Source organism: Pipra filicauda, unplaced genomic scaffold, assembly GCF_003945595.2.
Source record: "Pipra filicauda isolate LSUMZ 115617 unplaced genomic scaffold, ASM394559v2 scaffold252_size1811890_pilon, whole genome shotgun sequence".
Classification (NCBI taxonomy): Eukaryota; Metazoa; Chordata; class Aves; order Passeriformes; family Pipridae; genus Pipra; species Pipra filicauda.
In genome coordinates, this window is record NW_024104368.1 from 1,563,544 (window position 1) to 1,585,862 (window position 22,319).

The 22,319-nt window shown below is 43.7% G+C and overlaps 1 protein-coding gene across 24 annotated transcripts in view; it reads right to left on the reverse strand.

Moving 5' to 3' along the window:
- ADGRL3 (adhesion G protein-coupled receptor L3) overlaps positions 1–22,319 on the reverse strand; it is a 512,372-nt gene that overhangs the window by 347,451 nt on the left and 142,602 nt on the right. Inside the window, exon 3 of one of the 24 annotated variants that reach the window (XM_039382043.1) lies at positions 8,947–9,111. The exons of the other annotated variants lie outside the window; for them this stretch is intronic. The gene's annotated coding sequence lies outside the window, so the exon portion shown is untranslated. The remainder of the gene's footprint in view (positions 1–8,946; positions 9,112–22,319) is intronic. 24 annotated transcript variants of the gene reach the window in all.

Here is a 22,319-nt window from a genome sequence, read left to right on the forward strand (position 1 = left end):
CAATCCTTAAAACACGTTCCTCTATCTTCTTGACCAACAGTATCTGGAAAGGTTTTTTCCCATGCTAAGAAAAGGGACAAAGAGAAATGCTCAGGAACACCACCACATGGTTAACACAGGCAGGACAGAAACAATTACAGAGGGATAACCAGCAAAGCTAGAGCTCATCTTCACAAAGCCAATAACTGCATCTGTAAGGTTAGAAATTTCAAAGGCAGCCTTCATGAGCCATCACTGTGAACCGAAAACATGCAACTTTTATCTCTATGGTGTAAAGCAAAGCTATGCTGTAAGAACAGTGAGAAAAACTAAATCAATACTGTTCAGGGGCAATATTGGTAAGCCACTAACCAAAAGAGCAGCAACGTGAGCCTATTGATTTTGTAGAGCTATACTTCCACGCTCTTTTCTTCACCTTCTGAAACATTTCTATCACCTTGCAAAATGTAGAACTGGAGACTGAAACTCCTAATTAATACTTTCCAAAAACCTGAAGTCAGAATAATTACAAAAACCCTTGCATGTTCTGCATTAAATGTTTGTCGGAATACTTTAAGAATAAAAACTGGTTTTTAAATTATCCTGCTGTGGATATATCAGGCTGAACATCTAGTTATGACAACCTCAGGCAACTCAGCAAGACTACCTACCTGGATAGGTTCACGACATACACTGCCTGACTGAAAGCTGCTTCTGCTGAGCACACAGGAGTGCAGACAAAGCACATTGCTAACCGGGGACAAAATCAGGCAGAATTAATGCCTGAGCTTATTTTAATGTGCATCCAGAAATAGATAAGCCTGTCAATCAGTGGAGACTTGCATGTCCCACCCTTCCTTTCCAGCCAGGTGAAAGGCTTCTAGGGACACACCTTCCTATCCCTCCCCCCTGTTCCCCTGGTCTCAGGGTGAAAACCAGGGCAGGATTAGAAAAGAGCTGAGGGATAAACACATCGGTAAAACAATAAATACCAGCTAGACAGCTCGGAGGGTCAGGAGATGTTTAGGAAGATTACAAGTTCAAAGACCACAGTAGCAGCAAGTACTGACAGATAAAGCATACTTCTTCTGAAAAGTATACGCAAGTTGCACACGTATATGTTGCATTTAGACAGTTTTTCATGAAGATTTTAATGGTTTTTAAATTATTTAAAATAATTTAAAAAAATTCTTTTTTAAAAGGCCTGGAACATCAAATCACCTTACTAGTGCTTTCCTGTGGCAGACTGCATCCCTACAGAGTGTTGGAGAGATCTTGTGTCAGAGGCCTCCAAATGGATTTTTTTTAACAAGTTCCAGATTCAGAGGGTTTGGAAGAAGCAGCAGGGGTAGCAAGGGGTGGCATGGGTCCCTCCCAGCTTCTCAGTAGCATTTCAGGGGAAGCCCTGCCTGGTCATTGCCTCTAGCCCTGCTTCCTCCCTTCATGGTGGGGGGGTATCACCACCTCTGGACACTGAGACCTTCTCTTTAGGGTCCACCACTCCCAGGTGGTGTGAGTCCTATCCCACAGCCTCCACCACAAGGGTCCCTTGTCCCTGTGGCCACCCCTGACCCCAAGACCTCCCTCTGATGGCCCTCAAGGAACCATTCCCCTCTCCCCACACCCTGCAGCTCAGACCCCATGGTGACCCCAGTGCTGAGGCTCCCAGCCACCCAAGAGAAGAGACATGGGTCCCTAATGCTGCTTTCAGACCCCAATCAAGGACCTCATAGCTTTACCAAGAGGCCATTAAATGGCTAACACAGCTTCTAGGCCAGGCAGACAGGAATAATGGTTTGCAGAAGATTCTTTATCTGAGATTGAATGCCTTGAACCCATCCAAGAGCCTCAATACGCCCCACCAAAAAGTGTGGTGAGAACATGGCTGCTGTCCTTCACCAGGTGAAGAGGGTAGACTGCATTTAAATAGCCAAACAGCACCTACAGAAGTACTCTGAAAACAACACGGCCTCTGCAAAAGGTACTACAAGGTCTACAATGCTCTCCTCCAGAATAATCAGATTTTAAACATACCCTTCAGAGAAATGGTCCAGTCATTAACAGTAACTGTTTCTCATGTGCATCAGTAAAAGATGTAGTGCTACAGAGACTAAATGGGACTTACAGAAAAGAAGCCATAAATCTTTGTCAGCCTCTCAGAAATGAACACTTAATACAACTAGTTTGGAGTATTTCACTTCTCACTCAGCCGAGGTACCAATTATGGCACCACTATGATAGATTTTAATCACTGTTGTGTTAATGGCTTCCCTGATTTATTTTATCCCCTCTCTGCACTAATGACCTGTGCTCAAAGTCTCATGATCAAATACTTCCCCCTTCCAGTTGAATAAAGCAATCTTCTGGATTTTGACCTATAATACTGCTGACCTATTCAAAGACATATGAAAGGCCTCCAGAGGTTTGGACCTAGAGAAACTTTGGGTCAAAGTACAGTGACAATGCAGTCAGCAGTCATTTGTTTCCCTTTTCTTGCCCCTAATTCTACTCCTATGTTCCCTTATTTTTCCTCCATCCCACCCCCAGAGCTTTAATTTCCTTACCAGCATGTCAATACCTTCTTTTCATGGTATAAAAGTCAGTATAAAACCAACACATTGTTTAGGGCCACAAATCCAGAGTTGCCTCCTAAGTCTCACTACCCCTTGAGTTAGCAGTTGGCACTAATTTAACAGCAGCTTTACAATCTCAAAAGGGGGAACACAGTCCATGCCAGCGAGAAGCCTCCCCACTTCTACAAAACATGTCTTGACAAGGCAGGACCAATTAGAGATACTCTACATCTGTACATTCTGCCTGTGACGGAAATATGTCACTTAGACAACTCCTCCCATGCAACAGCGAAGAGGTTCGGTCAGAGCACCCAAAGTGATCTAGGTAGCCTGGGTTCCTCCAGATGAGACCAAGAGTCATCCAGCAGTGTTAAAAAGCATTAAATCAAAGCATCTTGAAGTTTCCCCTGTGCTAAGTCAGGGGACTTGCTGCCACAAGATGGTGATGAAGCCAATTCACAGAAGCAGCAGATGTTTATATCTCACTTCCTAATCCTCGAGAGCTCACAAAATCCTTCTGACCAAGTTCTCCTGGAACCATTTATCAGACAATCTGGCAATCTCTTTGCTGCTCAGGATCTAAGGAAATGGGAGAAGAAAGTCACACAAGAACTCTCGCATTTGTTGTGAGTCAGTAACATGGAAGCAAATGGATTCTGAATAGTTTTTGCCATCATATCTTGAGAAACTTAGACAAAAATCACCCAAGCAAGAGTACAGAGACAACTTCTCTTCTACACTAATGACTAAAAATAAACAAATAATCAAGCTTTTATTTCTCTTCTCCCTCCATTTCCATCCAATCAATTACCTATATGCTTTCTTCCTAGATTTTTTTAAACATCCTTCCTGCTGTGTACCAATAATATGGGAATATAAAGCAAAAACCACTTTCAAAACTTTTTTTCTTTGTGCAGATGCAGTGGGTTTGAGGCACAACACATCCCATATCAGTCTTTGCACTATCTGGCTAGGCTCAAAAGCTTAAAGGAAAATTCCTTGATAAATATCCACAGTGCCCTCCCTGCATGAGAACAGTTATCTTCATAGTATCATGGTTTAACCCCAGATGGCAACCAAGCCCCACAAAGCCACTCGTTCACTTCCCCCCAGTGGGATACGGGAGAAAATCAGAAGGGTACAAGTGAGAAAACTCTTGGGTTGAAATAAAGACACTTGAATAGGCAAAACAAAAGCTGCGCACACAAGCAAAGCAAAACAAGGAATTCATTCACTCCTTCCCATGGGTGGGCCATCTCCAGGAGAGCAGGGCTCCATCATGCACAACAGTTACTTGGGAAGACAAACACCACCACTCTGAATGAATCTCCCCCTTCTTTTTTCTTCCCCCAGCTCTATATGCTGAGCATGACACCACAGGGTACAGAATATCCCTTGGGTCAGGTGGAGTCAGCTGTCCCAGCTATGTCCTCTCACAATTCCTTGTGCATCCCCAGCACCCTCACTGGTGGGGTGGAATGAGAAGCAGAAAAGACCTTGACGCTGTGCAAGCACTGTGACCAAAATACCCCTGAATTATCAACACTGTTTCCAGCACAAACCCCAAACATCGCCCCAGCTACTGTGAACAAATTTAACTCTACCCCAGTCGAAACCAGCACACATATCTAGAAGACCCTAACTGTCCTGCACAACACATCCTCCCTCCATGAGTGTAAGGAATCTTCTTTACAACACAGTTGTGTTCATGACTGGTTTTATCTTCCACAGATCATTGGGTGCTGCTGTGGAAGCAGGTGCCTTCAGGACTCTGAAGAGCTTTGATTATGGAGAAGCACTATCTTATTCCAGAGGAACGGGCGCCAATTTCAGGGCTGGATCATGGCAGTGGCTGGGTAGGGAATGGTCCCATGAAACACAGCAACACATTTCATGGGGGATTTCCTTTTTACTCTCTGCCTATAAACTCTGTGCCATATGGAGAGCTGGCAAAAGGGAGAGGACAGATGTCTGGAGACATTATAGTTACTATGTTAACTGCCTGTGAGTTTATTCATCAAAAGGTGATCACCCTTTGTTCTAGTAAGAATTTAACTTTCTTTGCTGCTTTGAGAGGTTGACAGCAAATCACTATTACACAGTTCTCAAAAAGTACCAAGTGATTTGCAGCCTGATTAAAAGGCCTGGTTCCTGACCTGAAATACCAAACATTAAGTAAAACCTACAAAGGCAGAAGAACTAAGAGTTGACAGCAGCAGAAAAGTAGATAAATGGAATCCTGCTTAGCAGCCATGCAGGCTCTGTACATGCTTGCACACTCATGTAACACACTGGACCAGGCTGGATGTCACAGGGATGCACAGCAAAAAAAGTGCTGTTAGACTCAGGAGAAGCTTCTTTTTCTGCATTCAGACAAAAAGGAAGTTTGGAGCACTTAAAGAGGCATAACAAAAACATTCCCGCTTTTTAAAACAGGGACTTGGATGCGCATGCTATTAGGAAAAAAAAAAAAAACAAAACCACACCACAGAGACCATTCACTTTCCACCAGCATTTCACTGAGACAGAGCTCCTGTGAGATGTCCTCCGATTAAACCTGGAGTTCATTTCCTGTGGACTACAATGAACATTAAATGCCCATGTGGTTCGTGCAATTAAGTGAACAAAATAATTTAGAAAATATCTTTCAATATCAAATCTGCTTTTAGAGTTTGCATCCTATAAGCATCACTTCCTGTGAAGGAGTAGCCATTGGCGGTACAAATCTGCAGTCTCACAAGTTGAAGATGGAAGTGAGAATTCAGTTCACAGATGGGCATGAAGCCCAAAACTTGTCACACAGTTTGGAGGTATATAAGAGATAGAAAAAATGAAGTCACCTTCACCCAACTTCAACCCATGTAAAGCTGAGGGGAAGCTACTCTGGCATGACCTTTACCTGAGCATTGGATGGATCACAGACATTTGGTCAGGGAGAAGTCAACTACTGCTTTTCCCTGGGAAGGCAGGTTCCAGACGGGAGTTTGTAATGCTACTTAACAAAGAAATCTCAGAAAACAGATGATAGAGTAAGCTGGAAAAAGGGGAAGGAGCCGGTAGCGTTTCCCTCAGATTTGCTACCAACATACCTACAATTTGGACGAGCTGTATTGATGGAACAAGGCCAGTTGTATGAGCTTCAAGAAAAGCGCCAGGAACTCCACTTGACTCACAACAATCCCATGCAATGCTACAGACTGGGGAAGACTGGCTGCAAAGCTGCCCACTGGAGTGCTGGTTGACAGCTGCTGAACATAAGCCAGCAGTGAGTCCAGGTGGCCAAGAAGGCAAATGACATCATGGCCTGTTTCAGGAACAGTGTGGCCAGCAGCAGGACCAATACAGAGCTCAGCCCCCCCTACTTGGCACAGGTGAGGCCACACCTCAAGTGAGGTGTCCACTTCTGGGCTTCGCACTACAAGACATTGAGGTGCTGGACCGAGTCCAGAGAAGGGCAACAAAGCTGGCAAAGGGGCTAGAGACTAAGTCCTATGAGGGGTAGCTAAGAAAATTGGGGTTGTTTAGCCTGGAGAAAAGAAAGCTCAGGGGAGACCTTACTGCTCTATACAACTGCATGAAAGGAGGCTGTAGTGAGGTGGGGGTTGGTCTTTTCTCCCAGGTAAGAAGTGATAGGATGATAGGAAATGGCCTCAAGTTGCACCAGTTGAGGTTTAGATTGGATATTTGGAAAAATTTCTTCACCAAAAGGGTTGTCAAGCACTAGAACAGGCTGCCCAGGGAAGTGGAGGAGCCACCATCCCTTGAGGAATTTAAAAAAATGTGTAGACATGGCTCTTAGGGACCTGGTTTAGTGGTAGACTTGGAAGTGCTAGGTTTATGGCTCAACTCAATCTTATACTCCTTTTCCAACCTAAATGATTCTAAGACTCTATGGAAAGAGGTTTCTCTTCACCATCGGACACCTATCCACTGTCACCCAACTGCTGTTAAAGGGTTATAAACTTTTACCCAGTTTATGGCTGTAGAAGACAGTGCAATAAAAAGGCTGCCTCTGTAGAAACAGCCTTCATTAAGTCAGACAGGTAGGAAGACAGAGAAAAAGAAAAAAAAACCCAGATGAAACAGTCATTTTTTTATGTAAGTACCAATGTGTCTTGGCATTTTCTGCAATGTAGAAATGATTGCCCCCCTCCTTGGAAATGTTTATCATTTACAATGGAGGGGGGAAACAACTTGAAACCATGTTCAGGGAAATGAGAGCTGTACAGTTTTAAAGACGAAAAACCCATCATTTGCTAGTCTATCATCTATTTCTTCTGGCACTTGATGAAATTGCCTGCCTGGATTTTATTTTTCTTTTACCAAAATTTAGGTCAGTCACTGTCTCTCATTCACAGTGTCACAGCTGCTCTGAAAACACACATCAAAGCGCTACCTGAAAAAGTGAGCTGCCAGACACCACTGCAACACAGGTCAAGCACACAAACATTTTTCTTTTTTGCCTGTGTAAAAGGCCATGCTTACTCCCCCCTGAACGCAAATCCCAGCCACATGTGAGGAAGCAGATACAGCAAGAAACCAAAAGCTGCCATCCCATCACCTCATGAAGTGCTGCTCTCAGCACGGAGGTGGGAAGCAAAGCATCACCTCCCACTGCAGCTCACTCCAACAGGCGGAAAGGATGGTCAGCAACACGCTGAGCGACAACGCTCACACACAGACCCTGCTCAACCCTCCCAGCTGCCACCTCACATAGCCCATAAACACCCCGTGATCTTCCCAAGGCCCTTCACACAAGAGGGTTGTTAAAATAGGTGATTCTCTAAAGGAAAGAACTTGGGAGCAAAACAGAGACTATGATAATGAACTGTTCACAAGGGCTTTATCTCCGCAGGGGAGGGATTTGTTAGTTTTAAACTCTCAGCCAGTAGATGATGAAACACTTCTCCCCGGGGTTTACTGACCAACAGTAAACAGCATGCAGGTATGCCTGCATCATTTTTTTTTTTAAGCTCCTATTACTTCAACACAGGTTTAAAGAAACCCAACACAGATTTGCACCTAACACAGCAACGACAGAGTAACAAGAGGCAACTTCATGACTTTTCTTGCCTGTTGCAATGCTTCCACTCACCTACTTATAATATATGCACATAGAAGCATGAATACGGGACTGAAACAAAACAAAACAAAACAAAGCCAACACACACACACACAAAAAAAAAAAAAAAAAAAAAAAAAGGAAAAATGGTGGGGTGAATGCAGTCTATGTTAACCCTCATTCTCTATGCTTTCTCCACAGTGCTATCCTCTAATGCACCTGAATTGTTTCTGATTTGCAGACCATTGCTCTCTAATATTATTGTTCTTTGCCTCAAAAATTGAGGTAAAGGCATTTTTTTTTAAGGAGAAAAAATACAGACACATACCCCCCCTTAAGTATTGGCTCGATTATTTTTTTGTGTTTTAGGCTTTCTTAGCGTGGAGAAGGGTAGATGCCTCCCCTTACCAGAATGTTGATTTTTTTTTTTTTTGTTCACTCTATAGCTCAGAGACAAAATCTGAAGCTGCAATTCTCATGCAGTAATGGAACTGAAGGAACTGAGATTTCAAAAAAGATACAAAATACAGAGACTCTCACAATTAAATTGTTGGAAGAGGCAATTTTGAACAGTGGTTTTCAGCAGCTTGTGGTACTAGGAGACACCACTCCCACTTGAAAAGGTACAACAACTTTACCCCAGTTGCCATCCTCTCACAAGAATATTATGAAGAAAAACTCTAAACTCCTGCAACAAAGGTGGAAAAACCCTCTCCTCACACTTAAGAAGCAGCTCATTAAACTCTGCTCAAGGCCAAAACAGCCAATACTCCCACATACCACAAAACTACCTTAGACAGGCAAGGATTTAGCCTTAGCAGACATTCTTTCATCATTTTAAAGTGCTGTGTTATGGCCTCATTCAAACTCCACACCATCACACTAGAGAAGTATTGATGGATATTAATAAATGGGGAACTGACACCTAGTTGCAAACACAAAACATTATCTTGGACATCATGGGTTTTCTGAATTAGAATAATAAATTTTAACATAAAAAGCCCTATTTGTGGAGACCAACTTGCTTCTACTGTGATTGAAGAATGCGGAAATCAGGCCAAAACAACACTAGAAATGGCCTGGAAGCAGAAAGGCAGCTCTGCCCTTGACAGCAACTTGCTCATAAACCCAGCATTAGCACTGCACTGTCCCAAATACTCTGTTCTGAAACAAGCTATCTTATATCGTGTTCCCTAGTAAATCTGTACAGACACTTAATTCTACACCAAGGAAGACATAGCTCTCACAGGGGAAAAAGTTGTCTGAAACTGTTCCTGTAGGACAACAGCAACGTGTGTCCATAGACCAAGGTGTACCAGGACAGGTTCTCACCTGATTCATGGGCAAATTCCTGTATCTAGCTGCAGGTACAGCCTCCAAGAGAAAGCACACCTTAAATTTCTGAATCAAGAACTGCAATCAGCCAGGGTGGTGCAATATCCTAAACTGGTCTCCTCCTCTGCAACTCTATGTCCTCCACTAGTTTATTTTGGTTACCTGGAAGAGAAACAGACAACTCTTGTGTATATGGCTATCAGTGGCTGCAGCATCTGTATATTACTACTGATAAAAGTGCTTTATAAAAACATTATAGATTCACCAACATGAAAACTCCCACAGATCTAAATAGCAGCCATACACCTTATTCTTTGTTTAAAAAAAAACCACAAATCAAAAATACAGCATAATATTACATTTATAAATCATTTGGGATAGAAGATGAGTACTCAAAGCAGGCACACACTACTGCTCTACATCCTATGCATCCAAAAAGTTTGCATTTTGCTGCAAATAACTACAGGACCAAAAGCAGCCCTGAGCAATCAGTGGACAAAGTACCTTAATTAAAGCACTGAAGTTTCAGCACCAAAGATGAGGGGAGAAGAAACCAAACAGCAAAACAAAACAAACAAACAAAACCAACAGAAGATACAGTTAAGACTACTTGTAGGAAGTACAGGGATAATAGCCAGAGAAGTGAGACTCCAGCACTGCCCACCCTCAGACATGCTGCTTGCACAAGGATTGTTGGAGGCCATGCTAAGGGGAGAAGAGGCAAAGGATGCTTTGACATGGTTTTGTTCCAAGAGATGAAGAGCTATAGCAACATATGCTTGAGTGTGAGCAAGGCTAGGAATAACAACAATGCTTGTGACCACCTAAAATGCAGGCTACAGGAATCCAGAGAGAAGTAGCTTGGAAAATAAAAGAATTGTGACATGGTGGAGGTTAAGATGGATAAGGTACAGTCTTTCCTAGCTGTAAAAACCAATAATAACCGTATCTAAAGTGCCAGGCAAGTAATTCTCCATCAATTACATATTCTAAAACAAGGCAGCAAGGCACACAATGGTTCTGAAGATAGAAACACAGGAAAAGTTAAGGGACTTGTGGCAGACAACAGAGGAAATCACTGGCTCTCAACTAATCCCCTAGATTACAGCTCCTCTTCCTCCACAGACATCTTGCTTTGAGTTTATTCCTTGTTCAGATTACCTTCCAGTACGTCTGCTCCATTTTTAAGCCCCTCACAACACACACACACTGCCAAGATCCTATCAATTTCAACAAAATGGTATGTGGAGTAAGAGGGGGAAGGTCAGTGCTGCCAGAGCCTCAGTTTTGGAAACCTTCCAGAGGGAAGCACAATTATACCAAATTTCTTCCTGCTTGTGCCAGTCAGGTTGTTAAAAGCACTGCCTGTGTTTGTACCATGTTATAAGGCCCCTCTGAGAGGGGGAAAGACAGGTCAACGGGATCGTTTAATTTGGACTCAATAGCTACAGAAGAGAGCAACCCTGCAGGAATCTGTTCATTCTTGGGAGCTGAGTTACGGTCACCATTATTTCAGTCCCGAGAGAGCTCAGCAGGCCAGAATACAAATTAAAAGATTATAAATAGCACCAAGCAGGGGTTTTTGTTACCATCTCTGAGGCAGCGCTGTGCTGACCTGCATTCAGGTTTCACCACGAATCTGAAATTCAGCTCAGGCCCCCAAGACAAGTTCAGGGAAGTGTCAGCACCATCCCAGTGACAGCTGTGACTTGGGATAACCCCCTTGCTTTTCTCTCACGGTGCCAGAGGAGTATTTACAACTTCAATTTGAAGCCAGATGTAAATAAATGATTTTGTACAGTCTTAACCAAAGTACTGATGTCCACAGAAAGCATTCAGAGCAGCAAATCAGAGTTCTCCAAGGCTAGAGAGAGGATATACAATCCCAAACTCATACACACATGCAACCTTCAAGCTCTCTTTCTCCAAGTGGAATTTCACTTGTGCTTGACGTATCCCAACAGAAATAAAGCTTTTTTTCTTACCCTGCTTGGTGATGAGAAGTTGCATGGAATAGTGGGGGGGCAAGGCAAGGAACTGAGATTTGGGAGCCTGTGTTCTGTCTATGCCTCTGCAACTCATCTGTGATATGGCCTTATTCAGCCTCCCTAACATGCTTGTGCTAAAGCCTGTATGTTTGGTTTAATGTGACTTTTCTGATGGAGAGTACATTCTAGTTTATTCATAACCCTCAAACTGATTTCCTGATCTTTCAGAAAAGGACCTGGGACCATCAAAATAGACCTCGTTTACTATGAGTGAAACATTCTCTGTGTGTGTGCGCGCGCGCGTCTTCCAGCTGCAAATCAAAATGTTTTCCCTGGAATTATTTCAGCTGAATGGAGATTTCAACCCTGGCTCTGAGCCCCCTGCCACAGGTGGTATAACATCAAGTAGCCAGAATCTTCTTCCTCAAAGAGCTCAAAATTTCTGTATAAAACAGCTGATGGCAGGACATCAAATAAACTCCAGTGACTATTCCTGCCTTCACAAGAGTAGAACTTATCAGAATAATGGAGCATTTTCATGACTGGACTCCTCACAGTCGTGACTCATTTCAAGTATGACAAGCATCAGGATATCAGTTCTGACTTCATGGCCTTGAACCCACCACTTTCTAGCACAAGCAAGACAGCTGAAGCCTTATCAATTTTTAGGTATGACAAATGCTAAAAACAGACCTCTTAATGCAGTGTTTTCCAGATCAGAGAGGAAGGTTTCTGCTTTTGATATTCTCCTCCAGAGTTTTTTTCAGAAGAGCTGTGAAAAATGACTGGTCTGAACAAAGGAATCCTTCACAATTATCTAGAAGCCTTTAGAAAAGGCTGATGTTAAATGTCACATTTTATGCTGCTATCTCACAGGCCTCAAGGAAGAACAGAGCTTATGTCAGAGTTGGTATTTGTTTTTCCCTCTGCAGAGAGGCATACTTCAGTGGGAAAGCTTCTCTCGGAAAGATACATTTCTTAAGCAAGACAGTGATATGAAAAGGAGAATGCTTTGAAGATCCCTCTCCCCCTTTGAATTACAGAGTTTTAATACATCATTTGGGGTAATAAGACCAGATTATTCCACCAGTATTCAAGCTGACCTGGGTTTAGCACTCAATAGCTCTCACCAAAACCCATGCGATTCAGAAAATCAAGTTGCTGAATGCAAGCGAAGACTGCAGAATCTGGCTGAAAGTGAATGTGTAGAAATAACAGCCTCTCATCTCTACACGCATCATTAGGTAATAACATCACAACCACCGGCATCCTGCCCGAAGATGCCCGATCCCTGCTTAATAACACCAATGCTCTGGGAGACATTCTGCCGTGCAAGGATTCAAAACCTCCCCATTCTCCGGTGCTCACCACCTCTCCCTTCCCCACCACCTCTCCCTTCCCCACCACCTCCAAGGAGTCGGCATCACTCCACACAGCTGCTCTGTACCTGCCCTGCTCCTATTGCTGTCTTTCCACCTGGGCAGCTGCTATCTAACCTTGCCGACAGGACCAATGACTAATCTACCCGTTTGCAAACACCACCAGACTTGCAGCTCTTCCCACGGGCATTTACCAGAGTATTTAAGGAAACGGTTTGCACAGATGGCAGCAGGTTGCTGGAAAACCGTTTAATCCTCCTCCATGTGCTTTGGAGACAGCATTATTCTTAGAGCTGGCAGCACTGTCTTGATCTGTTGTACCAAACTACAGATGTATCAGCCTTTGTATTATTAGACACTGGCAGTTTGCTCCAAGGGGGAAAAAAAAAAAAAAAGGAAAAAAGAAGAAAAAAAACCCCACACCACAAAATCAAAAGCCCCACAACAAAAGAGTGTCAAAGTGCACTTGCTAAGCATTGGTCAGTATGAGCATGCACCCCTCAGCAGGAATGCCAGGAGAGCCCTGGGACCAGCAGAGCTGGGATTACACCCAAGTGGCAAGGGCTGGACTGCAGCCATCCCTTCCAGACACACTCCCACAGACAGAAACAAACACGAGGGGTACCAGAGCAACAGTGCTCACACATCTGCAGCCCATGATCGGTCCTGCAGCAAACTGCCACTGCTCATCCAGGGACAAGCCCCATTCTGCCATCACCCTAGCTGGCCTGGGGAGAAGGGAAGCCTCTTCTGCTTCCCAAACCACCCAAAACCCACTGGAAGGCCACCAGATGGATATCAGTAAGGGGCTGGACCCCACCCTGCAGCAAGAGCACATGCAGATTTCCAAAGCCCAATTTATTCCCTCAGCTCAGACAATGTCACACGGCTTGTGATAGTTTTGCTACCTAGGGATGCATCTCAACACTCAAAACCAACAGGAGTTAAGAGTAAAATATTGCTCCCACTCAAAACTATACTGCAGTTCTTTTTTCCTGGGGATTCACTACCACTGTCCAAATATACAAAATGCCCCGTAACCAAACAACAATAAAGCAATCTCCTTCCAAGGAGGACGTTCACCCACAAAGCCTTCTTCAACATCCTGAATTCAGAGACACAGAGTAAGTGTTGGAGATACAACACAAAAGGGACAGAAACACAGTATTTTTAAAACTGGGTTAAGTGAATTTGAGGTAAGTACAGTCTGTTTAACACTGCAAAAACCACATTTTTTTCAAGAGCATCCTCAAGTCAGCTGCCTAAGATGCTACACCTGGGCTGAGCCACCTGCAGCAGTCTGCCATGAAAAGATGAGAGGATCAGAAATCAACAGGAAGCAGTTATGACAGAACAAAATGCCATGGTGCAACCCCAATTACTATCTGGAAACAAAAAACTAAATTTATTTCTTTTACTTAACGAAACAGTCTTCCTGCCCTAAAAGTCAGAGGGCCCAGCATAGAAAGACATGCCTGGGCACTCAGATGACTCACACCATCTAACTAGAGGGGTACATGCATATGAGAGCACATCTGGTTGAGCTTCTTTCTTAGGCATTGCAGCCAAAAAAAAATTGCAAATCTCAATGTAATTACAGAACAAAAATTTTAACAAAGAGAAAAGGGAAAAATGGAGCAAAGACTACATAGAAAACACTGCTTCAGAAAACAGGTTTTATCTCTCCAGAGTCAGGCCTGTCCCATCACTACTCGTACCTGGCAGAGCATCCAGTGATGGCAGAGGATTTAGGATAAGGCCCATATTTTGGAGTGATTTTGTCAGCTTTTAAAGTGGAAAAAAGATGCCCACAACTTGTTTCAATTTCTAGGCTTTAAATAAGATAAACTACATACTTCCAAAAATGCAGGAGCCTCGAGGCACAGACATATTTCTGTCTAAGGTGCAACTAATACATGTCGGCATACCTGCAGGATGCTTAATCAACCTGATTCAAGCACCAGAAAAGAGTGACAAGGGAGCCTTGTCCTGTCACAGATTTACTGTTACTGCTGCCATAATGGACTTGATCAAAAGTAGGTCTCATGCTACAATTATAATTACAACTTACAATACTAGCAATGTTTGTATTTCACAGACTTTCAATATGCTTAAAGGTGCTACAGGAACAATTTTCCAAATTAATCCCGCCTTTAAAGATGTTTAAGTGATGGAGAAGCCTAATTTTCAATTCTTTTCAGTGGAGCCACCAGTCCTGGCAGGCATGCAGTCGCAAACTGAAGGTGTGAGGGACTTGGTCTGCTCTGAACACAGAGACATCAGATCCTCTCCTGAACTGCCTGCAGCCACTGCCATTTTTTGCTCAGAGCTCACCTTCATGTGCTGGTCTAAGAGCTGCAATGCCCCTGAGGCCGACTTGCAGGTAGAACTGGCACCCCAGCCTCACAGGCAGCAGTGCCATCAGAGGGATAAAAGAGGAGATCATCTTTATAACCCATAAAACATAAACCCATAAAACCCCACATTTAAAAAAAAAAAATAGGAAGTAAAAAAATTCCAGGCTGGTTCCAAGATTACCCAGGCAGCATCCAGAACGCTGCTTCCCCGTACCCTAGTGATACATTGTTGGTAGCTAATTATCTTCTGCAGTTTCCCACCTTCTTAGTCTTCAAAAGCACTCTACTTTGGGCTAAGAGCATGACACTGACATATACAGTACAATCTCCTTGCTGTGTAGTTAGTGGTGACAAATTTTACAGTACCTCTGCTCACACACAGTGAGCAGTACCTCACCAGTACCTCTGCTCACACACAGTACTTCAGGCTCATCTCTCCCGCAGCACCATCTATTTTTTTATTGGTAACTTCTTGCATATTTCTGTTGACAGTCTTTGAGGCACAGCTGGGTCACAAAGATTAATCTGATAATTTGATTTTCATGATTAATTATCTCCTGATAAGCAGCTTTTCCCCACCTTCTGCAATAGTAGTTATTGCCCAGCCCTGTCCTTAATTCATCACATCAAACTTGATCACTTTTATCAAACTTTGACAGGTTGAGGGTAAAGTCACAAGTGAGCTCTGCCTTGCTGCCCATCAGCTAAGCTTAGGGACAGCAGCTGAGATGGAGAACTGACAGTCTGCCTTGAAATTAGTTCCAGAGTCAGCCCATTGCCACAGGAAGACATCTCTTGCTACAAGGAGAGATGCTCATATTAGTTGAATGTCCTGTACCCCTTGTCATGGCACTAGTGAATGGATGATGAGAAGAAACAAATGCAACCTCCTGCTCTCTAAAAAGAGAAAGTCCTCTTCTTTCTCTTTCCACCTCCCTAATTCAGAACCTAAAGTGATGCTGCTTCCAATACCACCTTGCTGTGCTGCACCTTCAAAGTGCCACTGAACCCTTGCTCTGGTGACAAAAGAAGAAAATTACAGTGCAGGGATTATAGTGCAGAGAGCAGTGGCCACAAACAACCTAATTTTCCCCAGAGACAGGCTGTGTATGCTTTTTGTAGTTCAGAGCCATGTGCAAGGAACTGGATATTTGCAAATAAAAGGAGATTAGGACAAGACATTAATCCAGCATCTGCTGCTCATTCATGCTGTCCCCTGAAAGAGAGCCCAGATACAACATTTAAATCATAACACTCAGTTCTGAGCTGCTGGCAAATAAAATCATCTTCTTAGAAGATGGTAATTAACAGACACAGAAAGTTGTGATATTACTTTTCATACCAACTAAGCCTTAAGATGGTTGTAAAACATGGAGTTGTTAAGGAAACAAAGTGAGGTTCCCTTTGGGGAAGGGCAGTTTCCCCTCAGCTGTGCCCACCCATGCACCAAGCCCCAGCAGATAAGATACAGTATGGTCAGAAAGAGGATGGAAGCAGAAATGGTAACAGGTTGTCCAGAAACCCTTGTTCTCAGAAAGGCCTAACTTCTTGAAGCCTACCAAAATAGCACAACAGGGTTATTGTTCCCAGAGTCAGATGGCAAAGACTTCTGCTACCCTTGGGAATCATTTCTGCTGTTGGATGGAAGGGCACAGCAACAAACGGCATCCACAGCTTTTACAAAAAGCTCTGCTCTGGGCACCACAACACAAGAGTCAAGGGCATCAACCCAGCAAGCTCACTTCTACTTTTTATTTGTTTTCTTCATATCCACAGTAACTATGCAGCTGTCAGCGCTGCTTTTCTGAGAGAGAGACAAAAAAAAAAAAAAAGGAGAAAAAATAATTTCAGCTTGGGGAAAAACATCTAGTTCAGAAACACAGATGAAAAGCATTTCATCTCTGCATATTGTCTGTTTTTCTACCAGCAACTCCTTTTCACAGAGGATTTTGCCTGACAGAGCTGATAGGCACTCACCGCTGCTCAGATTTTGGGTTTGATACCTTTCAGATGTAGCTGGCGCATTTGGTGTTCAAAGGTATCATACACGTGGCACCACCTGCATCTTATGCCTTGGGAATCAAGAGCACGTTTCACATTACAAACACTGGCTGTCTACTACTGCCATCTGATGCTTTCTATTCAGCACTTTTTCAGCTTAATTTCATTTACTTTAAGATGGAAAAAGATGGTTCATTAGAGGTACTTCCCACAGCCTACTTAAAACAGTGATGAGCTGACACACATTTTCAAGATCCAGGTCTCATTGCTTTACCTCAAGTTTCAGGTCTTTGGCAGACAACAACAAGCAAGCCCGGTAAGAGCTGCCTTACAGTGCCATCTGGGTCCCTATTCACAGCACTTCTGCAACCTGGAGTATTTCACCTTCCTAGTGTAGGAGGATCCTGTGCTCAGCAAACCAAACCTTCTGGCCAGTGGCATTCATTTCAGTTACACCTTGGGGAAAAAAAAATAAATTTGCTTTTCAAGTGAAAATTCAGGTCAAATTTCAGATGAAAGACCTGAGCTAGGAAAGACACTCAGGTAATATATCAGAGGAAACACTTCTCAGTAATTTCTGGAAGACACATGAAGGGGTTTTAGGAACGTAAGTTTCAAATATGCGGATGAGCCCACAGTTAGTGTCAGTCAGTCCCATCATACCACACCAACCAGGGAAGGGCACAGAGACCCAGTCTAATGGGGTAACTCCAGCTGGTGACATGCAGTGAGGAGACACACATGATAGCCATGAGAGAAGCTTGGGAGCAGGGATGGTTGTGAATGAGTGTGCCCTTTTCTGCATGAAGTGTCTCACAGTTCCATATGTGACAGACCCCTCATGCCCAGGCCCAAGGTTTAGCCAGCCTGTGAGGTGTCACGCCACTACCTGCACCACTAGGGTTGGAACTAAATGATCTTTAAGGTCCCTTTCAATCCAAACCATTCTATGAAACCCACACCCACTCAGGAGCCATTTTGGCCCATTATCACTCAGCCTCAGTCCTCCTCTATGGCATTCATAGCTTTAGCACCCAGCAGCTACAGCCTCCACAGCCCAGTCACTTTCTGCCTTTTAGGAGAGTGGCACTTCTTCCTTTTCCTTGGACCTACCCCACAGCTGAAAAACCCTTTAATTCCCATTTGGAACAGTGAAACAGCCTAAGTGCCTTATGAGATGAAACAGGGTCCTGGATATCAGCATTCAAAGAACAGGTATCTACAGCAGAGCACACCTCTCATAGCTGGTGAGAGGTAGGAGGTAGGCTTGCTCCAGCCTGCTATGGCCGCCCCCTCCAAGATGACTACTAACTGAGTTGGCTGCAATTCCTGGAGAAGCTGTCCTCATGACACACCACCACTTCCCACCTCCCTCTTCCAGTGTTGTGAAACCAGCCCAAGCATCACTCAACCCAAGCAACCTTTTGGCATCCAACTGGCATTAAACCCACCCTTGTGTTGTCACGCCATTAGTTTAAATCAGTGTTACAGCCAGTTCTCTGATCAATGAAATACAGAAAAACGACTGCAGGAAGGAATTAGCATCTGTAATCCCATGACTACATAAATCCCTTTGGTCAATCAGTTATTAATGGCTGTTATATTTATTGGGGTTTATAGCAGGCCTACAAACCTTAGCCATTAGAAGTAGGCACCAAAAAAGACACTGTAAAAAAGCTATTTGATTACTGACTCCTCACAGTAAGTGCTGACAGAATACAAATTTGGCTGGCTCTCCCTCCTGTTAGCGAGCCTGCTAATGAGCTTGCCAATTAAGAGCCAATCTGAAGACCTTGGAGGGGAAGCTGTCAAGAACATGAACTCCCATGCCTCTGAGGAGCAGCTGCAGGACTCGTGTCGAGGGCCACCTTCAGCACTTCTTGCTGATGCCACCCGCTGATGCCTTTATCTCCCACAACTCATTCCTCTCACCCAGGAAACACAAACAGTTGTCACACATGCATATTATGGCTTCTAAGGCACGGACAGCAGAAACAAACACTAAAGAGTAAAGCCGAAGAGTAATAAAACCTCCCTTGCTCCTTATCATTGTAGAGACTTTACTAAGTCGAATGCTAGTCCTACTGTGAAAGTAGCAAAGCTTTAGAATAATAATAAAAGAAAAAAGTCACTAATTACACATCATAATAACTATTAAATTGTTCTGGGATACATTTTGTATTTTTGCATGTGTGCGTTTCTATTTAAGGAGTCAAGGACAGTTTGGGGAAGAGAATCTGGGCTCCTAACTCCCTTTGGATCTCTCTCTGCATGTTCCTCCCCTCATCAGCAATTTAACTTAATGTAGTTTATGAAAGGAAAGGCAAAAGCATAAATCCTACACCAGTCCAAAACCTCTGGAAACAGAACTTCATGGCTTACAATGTGGCCAGCTGCAGGGACACATACAATCCACTTCAGCCACAGTACGTGCCACCGCGTAACTGCACAGGGTGCAAACATGCAAGGGCTGTGAGCATCTCACACCTCAGTCAAATCTTTCTATCTCCATTACACCCATTTGACTACCTTGGCCTGCCATTTAAGCAGCTAATTTCATTTCAGAACCACTCAACGCTGTACTTCATTGTATTCTTCTTCCTACCCAGTCATCTAGTGGGTAACTAACAGTGGCATTTCCAACAGAGAACTGTAACCAACACACTTCACCCACTGCAGTACCCCCAGTGACTGTTTGCATCCAAGGGACTGTCAGGAAGCGAACAGGAGCTGGACTCCTGGTCCAGGTTTTCTTCTGGATTTACCTGTCCCCCATTTAATTCATGACACCACACAATAAGTAACCCTCTGGAAATAACCTTTAGCAGAAAACCCTGTTACTAAAATAAAGAAATGCCATAGTTTCTCTGAAACCGTATCATTCTGATGAAACTAATTATGAGAAAGTTGTTGCCTAATGAAAGTTTGCTTTAATATGACTTATGCGATTCATAAGTTTGCTTTGGACAGCATCCAGGTTTTTAAAATTAAATATTAGCAGCTTGTTAGCCTATCAAACAAACCTAAGCATGTCAAGTTAGTATTTTAATAGTGTTTTTTCTTCTCCTCCCAGCCTAGGTTTGGCTTCCTAATTGACTTGCTGCTTTAAAGTCAGTAAACTCAAAAGTCTGAGAAGATGTCACACTTTAATGGTTTAGGAGTGCACACTTTGTCTGGGTGATTGATGGATCAAATGTGTGCTGAGGAATGCCGCAATGTTTCTTTCATCATTTCTGCTTCTCATGAGGCTCAGAACTGGACTACCTCTAAACTTCTTTGCTGCTAGCAACAATAATAAAATTATCTCATTCATTATAAATGTAAAATCCACCTTACCATCCTGAAGGGATGTTATTGAACTGACATTACTGTGTGAGCACAGACAAAGGTATATGTGAGAATTTATCACCTAGGATGCAGCTGAATATATGGACCAGGCATGCTGGGCTCTCTCTGGCTCATTAAACTCCTCTCTGGTTATTGCCAGCCCCAACCTGCTCGGCCAATGAGATACGGAAGAGATGCGACAGTGAAAGGTCCTTCAAAAACACAGGCGATAAATGGGATAACATTCACAGATGAATGGTAAGGAAACACTGACACGTTAGTCGAGGGTTGCACGTCTGACAAACGGCGCAAATGCAGATGGAGAGCCTTTTTAAAGCAATATTAAATAATTTTCAGCGTGTGTTTCAACCATAATTATTTACTTTCGATCTTGCCTAATCAAGTAAAGGACTGAAACATTCCTAACCTCAAGATGAGTGCTGAAAGGTAGAAAAGGCTTTAAAATAATATGTATTCTCTTCAAAGTGACTAATATAGACTACATATATATTCACATACCTGTATCAAATTTTCTAGTGCAAGAACAAGTATTTCTGACTGCAGGCCCTGCCAGTGGGATGTGAAAGTCAGGCAGGTTCTCTAAAGCGCTGACATGGCATTTATTAAATGTTTTACATATAAAGCTTAGTTAACAAAACCGCTGACGATGCACAAGCCAGAATAAAAGCCTGCTCCCTCTCCAGAGCAGGGTGGCTCTCTCAGATTACAGGCGAGTCAGAAAAGGTGTTGAAACTCACTGAGGTCAGGTAAAGGGGCTGGTACAAATATGCATAACATTAGGACAAGTCTGCCCAGTGTGTCCCAGAAAGAGAGGACTGCAAGAAATCTCTCGGGATGCAGAGTCCAATGCACTTGAGCATAAGCAATCAGAGGAAGAATGAATGGGGCAGGAGGGATCAAGAGCACTGCCAATACCCTCCGGCCCTGAAATAGTAGAGGATTTGTTAAATCCCAGGGAGCAGCCCTGGCTCTATTCGGCAAAGGAGGATAAAGCAAAGCCTTGGCAGCGCTGGCAAGGAGGGGGTGGTACTTCCCTTCCCCTCCCCAGATCTGGGGAGGATAACTCAAGGTGACAAGCAGGGCTGAGTGGCCAGGTACCCCAACATTTTTGTGCTCTCACAAGGAGCCACTGGCCTCCCCACAGTTGAGGCACAGGGGGTTTTCAGCATGACCTAACTTGCACTTCAGTACCTGCACAAAGTGTCTGTTCCTGATGTTTGTCAGGCATTTGTCTTCACTCCTCACCTCCACAGCTCCTTTAAAGTCCACTGCAAGCCTAAATAGGGATGTTGGGTGCTTTATCCCATAAAATCCTTCCTGTTCTGCCTCAAACAAACATCATTTCATTGGAGTAGCTATGTCTCTTGTTCTTTTTTTCATACCATTCATGGAAATGAAAAGGTGCTGTGCTATATGCAGTCTTGTGCTGACTACATTACATACCAGCAGCGAGGCGGACTTGCAGGCACCAGCTGTGATTTCTCCTCTGCTCTCCACACTTCTAACTCATATGACCACTCTCATGTATCTTTGCATTTTAGACATACCACTCTGAGACTGCTCATTTATCTAGAAATCATCCCCACCACAATGACAAGTCAGGAACACCAATTCCCCCCCCACCCCCTGTTCTATAGAGAGGCAGAGAAAACGAAGCAGTGGTAACACAAACATTGCCAGAATAGGCGGGTACATGACTCAACTTTGCCTTAGTAAGAGTCAAGACCAGGGCCACCCAAAAGCATAGTCTCCCCTCTCATTTGGATGGAGGGGAGATCAATCACAGCTGTGTCCACACTGCAGCACTTGTGACATTCCACAGGACAACCTGCAAGTAAAGCAGGGATTCTGTCACATCCAAGGAGAGCTTTGCTGGCTGGCCCCAGCCAGGGCCATTTGCAGGACAGTCGTGCCTTCCTTTGTTTCCCATCTCTTTTCTTCAAACCTTCCTGGTGTTGCCTCCCTTCTCCCTGCCATGCTCCGGCAGGGATGCCGAATGCTGATGAGACAATACTTGATCCATCTTCAAGCACTTATTTTCGGGCAATTAACTTGGCATCATAGAAGCACTTAAGAAACCTGGCTTTCCGGAGTGGGAGACAACTGACTAAAAAGCTAAGCAAGGTAGTAAATTATTGTCAAATGACTAAAAAAGAACAGGAAGGGGGGGGGGGGGGGGGAAGAGAAACTAACACTTTGATAGAAGACGTTTGCTGCTGTCAGGCCAAATCTGAGACCTGACAAAAAAAGCCAATCTAACAGTTTGAGAAACCATTAGCGTGAGTCCAATACTGGTC